The following is an 8,279-nucleotide window of genomic DNA, read 5'->3' on the forward strand; positions in this document are numbered from 1 at the left end:
GCGCGTACTTGACCGGTAAACCGGTCCTTCGTTAATGCGGAGGAATCCTATAGATTCCGATTAGTCCTCGAGTGGTTGACCAGTCTCTCGTTGTATCATGATAGTCAATTTTTGGCTTTCTCTACTGAGGTCCTTGTCCGGAATAACCAGGGCACAATCGCAGTAGTTCTCCTTTGGCTGCCTTAGCCGATAGAACGGAACGTAAGGCAGCAAACCCAGGAGCCGGGCTAACCCAACATTTTACCAAAGACATGATTCGAAGCTGATGCATATAAGGCCAAACTCGTGATGCCGAACACTCCCGAAGGTATTCGGACTTTATAATATATATTGGGCTGAATGACGCCCTTGACCCTGTGTTTCCAGGTACGTGCATTGATCCGTCGTGGCCAAAAACCTAGAACGCCAGTATCCCTTATAGGTTTATGAAATACCCATGGGACGTCCAACAACAAGAGACAGTAAAAAAGGTTTACGCAGCGGCTTAATCTAAAGAGAAAACTATGGGCAGGGCCCTGCTGCACTTCTGTGCCTGTGTATCCGTTGTGCCGTATCCTGGAAGGGTGTCGCACTGGTAGTGTCTGTAGAAAATAAAAAGGAAAACATGTGAAAAGTTAATTATGCTCGAGAAGTATTCGAGATCCGGTCTGTTAATGAGGCTAGCCGAATTGTGGGCTTTTGTTACATGTTTGCAGCCCCTTGTATTATTTATGGGGACACATGTACAGCCCCTGGCTCAGGTTTATCCGAGCCATTTTGAAAAATGGTGTATTGGACTCGTCTAACCGTGTCTGTGGTCTTGAAGACTGATCATGTGTTCTGGTGGGAGAGGCCGCCTAGAGTCCGGCAGCGGGAACTGCCGCATACTGCTCTGTGTTTCTGCTAAACGCGATGACGCCACATGGACCGGGCATCTTGAGTTTGAGGCAGGCGTAGTTCGGTATTGCGTTAAAGCAAGAAAAGGCCGTTCTTCCAAGCAATGCATGATAATCGCTGCTGAAGGGGGTGATGTTGAAGAGTAGGTTCTCGCTTCTGAAGTTGTCGGGAGAACCGAATGTCAATTCTAATACGAGGGAGCCCCAGCAGTGGGCTACTACGCCTGGAATCACTCCATTGAAGGTGGCATTATTTTGACTTATTCTGGATGGGTCTACACCCATCTTGCAGATGGTGTCTAGATATATCAGATTAAGACTACTGCCGCCGTCTATTAGGACGTGAGTAAGATGGTATCCATCAATTATTGGGTCGAGCACGAAGGCAGCTGCCGGATACTGGCCGGGTAGTCCCTGTGATCAAAAGTGATCGGGCAATTTGCCCAGGGATTGAATTGGGGGGCTACGAACTATGCGTGAGTTGAGTGTACCATGTTTATCGTTTTGACCTCCGGTGGGAATTGTTTCTAGCCCCTGGTGTTCGGCTGACGAGGCTCATCCTCGTCTTCGCTTGGTGTTTCCCTTCCCTTGTGTTCAGCGTTTAACTTGCCGGCCTGCTTGAAAACCCAACATTCCCTGTGGGTATGATTTGCAGGTTTGTCGAAAGTGCCATGGATTTGGCACAATCTGTCCAGGACTTTGTTCAGGCCGGATGGTTCCTCTTTACTGCCTTTCAATGGCTTCTTTCCTTGACCAGATGGAGAGCCCCCAAATCCGGCGTTGACCGCTGTGCTGTCCGGACTATTGTTATTCCGACGTTTGTGCTTATTGTGCCGTCTCTTCCCGTTTCCATCTCGGATTTCGGATGTACCCGGGTCGCTGGTGCCTCTATGGGCCAACCAGCTTTCCTCGCCCGCACAAAATAGAGTCATGAGGCTTGTTAAGGCTGCCATCATTCTCGGCTTTTCTTGGCTGAGGTGTCTGGCAAGCCACTTGTCTCGGATACTGTGTTTGAAGGCCGCTAAGGCTTCGGCATCCGGACAGTCGACAATTTGATTCTTCTTAGTGAGGAATCTGTTCCAAAGTTTGTGGGCGGACTCTCCGGACTGCTGTATTATATGACTTAAGTCGTCAGCACCTGGAGGCCGGACATAGGTCCCTTGAAAGTTGGCCCTGAAAGCATCCTTAAGTTCCTCCCAACTTCCAATTTAGTTTTCGGGGAGGCTTTTCAGCCAATGACGAGCTGTCCCTTTCAACTTGAGGGAGAGGTATTTGATGGCGTGGAAGTCATCCCCACGAGCTATATGTATGTGAAGGATAAAATCCTCAATCCAGACCCCAGGGTCTGTCGTTCCGTCGTATGACTCTATATTCATAGGTTTGAATCCCTGTGGAAATTCATGATCCAGCACCTCGTCCGTGAAGCACAGGGGGTGTGCAGCCCCCCTGTATCTGGCCGTGTTTCGGCATGCTGCCGGCTGCTGTTGCTCCCGGTGTTGATTCCGGACTGGTATTTGATCAATATGATCATTGTGGTGGCCCTCATCCCGCGTCGGAGAATGTCCTTTGGACCCATAGATGGATCTGGCCGCACTGGCCTTTTTGTCCAGGAGCGCTCATAAATCGTGTGCGGTATCGGTGGCTGCTCTATCGCGGCCATGAGGTGGTTGGTCCGGCTGAGTAGCCGTATTGTTTTTGGGTCGAACGGGTGTTGCGGCTTCGTCGTCAAATTCGGGTAGCAGTTTGCACTTTGGGTAGCTCTTTGTGTGGTGATTATCGCCACGTTTCCCTTCGGTGTCCAGCACCTTATTCCATCTTCGGTTGAGCGCGTCCTGCACGACCTTAAGCCTTTGCTTCTGCTTCTTCAGGCTTCGTGCTATGGCCAGGAGTTTTCTGCGGAGGTTATCTTGTTCCGCATCGTCGACCGGACTGTTCTCTTCTTTGGAGGTAGTAGGATGAGTTCGGCCTTCTCAATTTATCTGATTGGGCGTCTGCTCCGGGCTGTATTCGGCATGACCTGGTTTGTCCAGCTCCATCGTTGGGACCCTATGGCCGTTGTTGCCTTCGGAATCAACCAGAGTGTCATCCTGCTTTGGGTTGTTATTGCTATTTTTACTGTGACTGGACCTGAGACGGCGCTTACGCCGCCGTTTTGGCTTTGGCCCGGGGGGTTTATCCTCCGTTGTGTCATTTTTGTCACCTTTGTCTTCTTTGGTGGTGTCTACCATGTGGACATCGTATGATGAAGTGGTTGTCTAGCGCCCCGTGGGCGGTGGTTCCAGATCGTCCCCTGCATCGACGTCCATACCGTCGATGTTATTGGGGTCAGAGTCAAGCATGTCTGTTAGGTCATCGACAGTGGCTATAAAGTGGGTGGTGGGTGGGTTGCGATTTTCTTTGTCTTCCGTATCCCACACTTGACGGACATAGTTCGTCCACGAGTCTTCTGACAGAGAGAGAGAGACCTTAATGAATTTAGCATGTCTCCGAAGGGTGAGTGCTGAAAGATATCCGCGGCGGCAAAGTCCATGACTGGAGCCCAATTAGATTCGATGGGCATGGCTGCACGCGGTCCGGAACACACTGCCGGAGATGAGTCCGGGGGTCCGGAGGTACACATTTCCTGAGGAGAGTAGTCTGTGTTTGGCTCCAATGCCGATGAGAATGCCGCCTTCGGGGAGGGGTCCATCCACCCATCATCTGGAGGCACAGCCTGCTCTGGAACAAAGTCTGGAGCTGAAGCAGCTGCGATGTTCTGAATACTGTCCGACTGCAGATCTAGGTCACGCTCGTCATGATTGTTCGGCACACCTGACACTGGCCCGAATCCGTCGAAGATCAAGTCTTCACGGATGTCAGCGGTGTAGTTTAGGTTTCCAAACCCGACCTGATGGCCAGGGCCGTAGCTATCGATCTACTCCAGATGGCCAAGCGAGTTGGCCCGCAGTGCGAGGCCGTCGAACACGAAGATCTTTCCAGGGAGAAAAGTCTCACTCAGGACAGCATGTTCGAAGGTTGGAGAAGCCATTTATCCTTGCAGCGACCACACAGAGGAACTCTCAATGAAAGCACCAATGTCGGTGTCAAAACCGGCGGATCTCGGGTAGGGGGTCCCGAACTGTGCGTCTACGACTAATGGTAATAGGAGGCTGGGGACACGATGTTTACCCAGGTTCGGGCCCTCCCGATGGAGGTAATACCCTACTTCCTGCTTGATTGATCTTGATGATATGAGTATTACAAGAGTTGATCTACCACGAGATCAGAGAAGCTAAACCCTATAAGCTAGCCTATGGTATGATTGTTGTTGTGTCCTACGGACTAAACCCTCCGGTTTATATAGACACTGGAGGGGGCTAGGGTTACACAGAGTTGGTTTACAGGGGAGGAGTTCTACATCCGAATCGCCAAGCTTGACTTCCATGCCAAGGAGAGTCCCATCCGAACACGGGACGAGGTCTTCTGTCTTGTATCTTCATAGTCCAATAGTCCGGCCAAAGTACATAGTCCGGCTGTCCGGATACCCCCTTATCCAGGACTCCCTCAGTGCCCCCCTGTCTCCTGGGCCCCCTGGTGGCCCTCAGGTGCCCATCTTCTACTATATGAAGGCTTTTATCCTGGAAAATAAATCAGAAGGAAGCTTACGGGATGAAACTCCACCGCCACGAGGCGGAACATTGGCGGAACCAATATAGGGCTCCAGCAGAGCTGTTCTGCCGGGGAAACTTCCCTCCGGGAGGGGGAAATCATCACCATCGTCATCACCAATGATCCTCTCATCGGGAGGGGGTCAATCTCCATCAACATATTCACCAGCACCATCTCCTCTCAAAACCCTAGTTCATCTCTTGTATCAAAACCACTAATTGGTACCTATGGGTTGCTAGTAGTGTTGATTACTCCTTGTAGTTGATGCTAATTGGTTTACTTGGTGGAAGATCATATGTTCAGATCGTTAATGCATATTATTACTCCTCTGATTATAAACATGAATATGCTCTGTGAGTAGTTATGTTTGTTCCTGAGGACATGGGTGAAGTCTTGCTATTAGTAGTCATGTGAATTTGGTATTCGTTCGATATTTTGATGAGATGTATGTTGTCTTTCCTCTAGTGGTGTTATGTGAACGTCGACTACATGACACTTCAGCATTATTTGGGCCTAGAGGAAGGCATTAGGAAGTAATAAGTAGATGATGGGTTGCTAGAGTGACAAAAGCTTAGACCCTAGTTTATGCGTTGCTTCGTAAGGGGCTGATTTGGATCCATATGTTTAATGTTGTGGTTAGGTTTACCTTAATACTTCTTTTGTAGTTGCGGATGCTTGCAATAGGGGTTAATCATAAGTGGGATGCTTGTCCAAGTAAGGGCAGTACCCAAGCAGTGGTCCACCCACATATCAAATTATCAAAGTACCGAACGCGAATCATATGAGCGTGATGAAACTAGCTTGATGATAATTCCCATGTGTCCTCGGGAGCTCTTTTCTCATTATAAGAAATTGTCCAGGCTTGTCCTTTGCTACAAAAAGGATTGGGCCACCTTGCTGCACTTTATTTTCTTTCATTGCTTGTTACCCGTTACAATTTATCTTATCACAAAACTATCTGTTACCTACAATTTCAGTGCTTGCAGAGAAAACCTTACTGAAAACCGCTTGTCATTTCCTTCTGCTCCTCTTTGGGTTCGACCCTCTTACTTATCGAAAGGACTACGATAGATCCCCTATACTTGTGGGTCATCAATGTTAACTGGGTCCCGTTTAATTCCGATTAAAGTCCACTAGTGCTACGATAGTTCAAAAGTGTTTTTTTGAGGAAAATGAACTAGGGAGCTAGTAAAAACTAACTAGATGGGACTGGCGGATGTCGTTTATTTGCCACTTACATCGCTAGTTTCATCTTACCATTTTAGTTTCTTTTCGGCTGATGCTGCTTCGAACCATTTAAATATAGCTTGCCATGCTCGGCAATAATTCATATGTCATTTACCATGTAGCTTACTGCATGGATCATGCGATAACTATCTCTTACTTATGTCCAGCGGAAACCTTTCAGCATGTCATAACACTAGGACACAAAGTACAACCCTGGAATCTATTTTTGGAAGCAGTGCGCCATCCATATTACCAGATGGTAGCAGTTCAGAGGCAACACTGCCTGAGAGCAGTCTGAGCACAAATATTATAGTTCTTGAGGCTCTACTAGAGGCAGAAAGAGATGGTGTGGCTGCCATGAATGAGGTAATCTTGATCTTGAGGCTGGAAATTATGCAATTAGCTGCACACATTATGCAAGCAACCCAAGAATTGGAGGAAGTAAGAATGTTACATTTGAAGATGGAGGAGGTCCTGCTGTTTCTGCTATCTAAAGCCTAGGGTAATCCCAGTTCTTCTTTAGATACCAGTTGAAATTGTCATTAGATTACTGTACCAGCATGTTGTGTCATGTCTCTAAATAGATTATGTTGTAAGACCCCCTATGTTGTCCATGTGTTGTAATGATCCGAATTTTTTAGGCGAGGTAATCCTCAGTACTTGTATGATTGACATAAGGTGAACTGTTTTTCGTGTGAGCATATTGTATTGGATGAAATAACTGTTTGACTGTGTATCCAACCTACTAAATTTGAAGATCACGACATTTCTAAATCATAATCATATATAAATGTGGAATAAATATTTGTTGTGGTTTTGAAGAAATAAATAACAAAACATAGAATTATCTATGGATATTCATAATCGAATACAAATTTGATTTGAATTTAGTTGCCAGGGCCCAGGGCAAACGTGAATGCTAATTCTCCCAAGTTTTGTACGAAGCGGCTAAACACCCACTATCATTTGTGGGCTGCCCGAAGCAAGTGTTTGCGATATGGAAATTACTGTCTACCCCTGACACTTGACATCCTTATCGACCGGATTTAAACTGCTGTCGATAGGGGTAGACTAGTAACTTCAATTAGACGTGACATGACCGCCTCTAAGCCCATTCAGACACGATGGGTGCCATACGTGGGCGGGAAAACACATTTGGTTCATCCTCGTCCGAAAGACATGTGTCTCTCCCTCCATTTCCCCATTCATGCATGGTGGGCGGCAAAACAAGCTCTCGTCGTACGAAATCGATGTAGGAAAATATTTTAAATAGGGGCAGATGTGTAACTTCCCTCAGATGTGACACAACCGCCCTACCTGTCAGCCCCGTTCATACACCATGGGCGCCAACCGTGGGTGGCAAAACACCCTCTCCTCACCCGAAATCGCTAGCGGCAAATATTTGGGAGATGCGAGATTACCGTCCTACCCCCAACCGACGTGATGTCCGAAATTTTAAACGGGGGATAAGTTCGGAACTTTCCCACATTTCAGACAAGCGCGTCCCAAAGTTTGAGATACTTCCCCCTCCCCCTCCATTTCCCCATTCATACACCGTCGGCGCCACGTTAACCTCCCCACTGCGGCAGCTGCCACCCCATCCTCCACCTTGCAGGAGCCGCTACCCCTACCCCATCGTCCACTGCAATAGATGGACATCTCTCATCCACGGCACTGGACCAAGATCCTTTCATCGTGTCCTCTCGCTTCATCAGCGCCATCGTCCACCTTGTCGGCGCCGCTCCTACGACCGCCTCATTTACGGCAACAGGATTTATCCCCCGACCCAGTCGTCTATCGTCTAAAGTCTTCTTCCCCGCCGCCAACAGCCATAGGTGCTTCGTGTCGTGCTAGCACTTCTCCTCAAGACCTCAACCCATCAAGCGAAACAACATGCCACTCATAATTCCAAAGCTTAGGTGTTGAAATACGAATCTGATATGATGCTCACTAAAATAGAGAACGATTGGTCACCTAATGTTCCTATATTCGTTTTGAAAAGCATGTGCACCACCCACTTGTCCAGCTAGTTCCACTTTCCTGATTTTACTCTTGATGCTTAGGGTTTTCCCCTTTTATCTACTCAACTATGAAATGCGTAGGTGCTTTTTGTCGTACTAGCAATACTCCACCCTTCAAGCTAAACAACACAACACTCAAAATTCCAAAGCTTAGTTGTTCAAATATGATTGTGATATGATACTGATATTAGTTAGCACACACATTTAGTTGGTTAGCTAAAGGTCCCACTTGAGTTTTCAAATGCATGTCGCGACATATGGAGAGACAACATAATTGCATTTATTTGTCACTTGTTAACTATAATTTCTTGTCCATACCAAATCTTTGTTGTTATTTCAAAGCAAACATCAGTTTCTAACTACCATTTGCGCAGTTTGCAGCTTCAAATCTACCATCCCACTACCACGGTCAACACTATACTCATCATGCTTATGTTTTCCCCATTTTATGATGACCACAATCAGACTACGTGGTTCGTGTCGTAATATCACTGCTCCACCCATCGAG

This window comes from Triticum dicoccoides, chromosome 7B (assembly GCF_002162155.2).
Source record: "Triticum dicoccoides isolate Atlit2015 ecotype Zavitan chromosome 7B, WEW_v2.0, whole genome shotgun sequence".
Lineage (NCBI taxonomy): Eukaryota > Viridiplantae > Streptophyta > Magnoliopsida > Poales > Poaceae > Triticum > Triticum dicoccoides.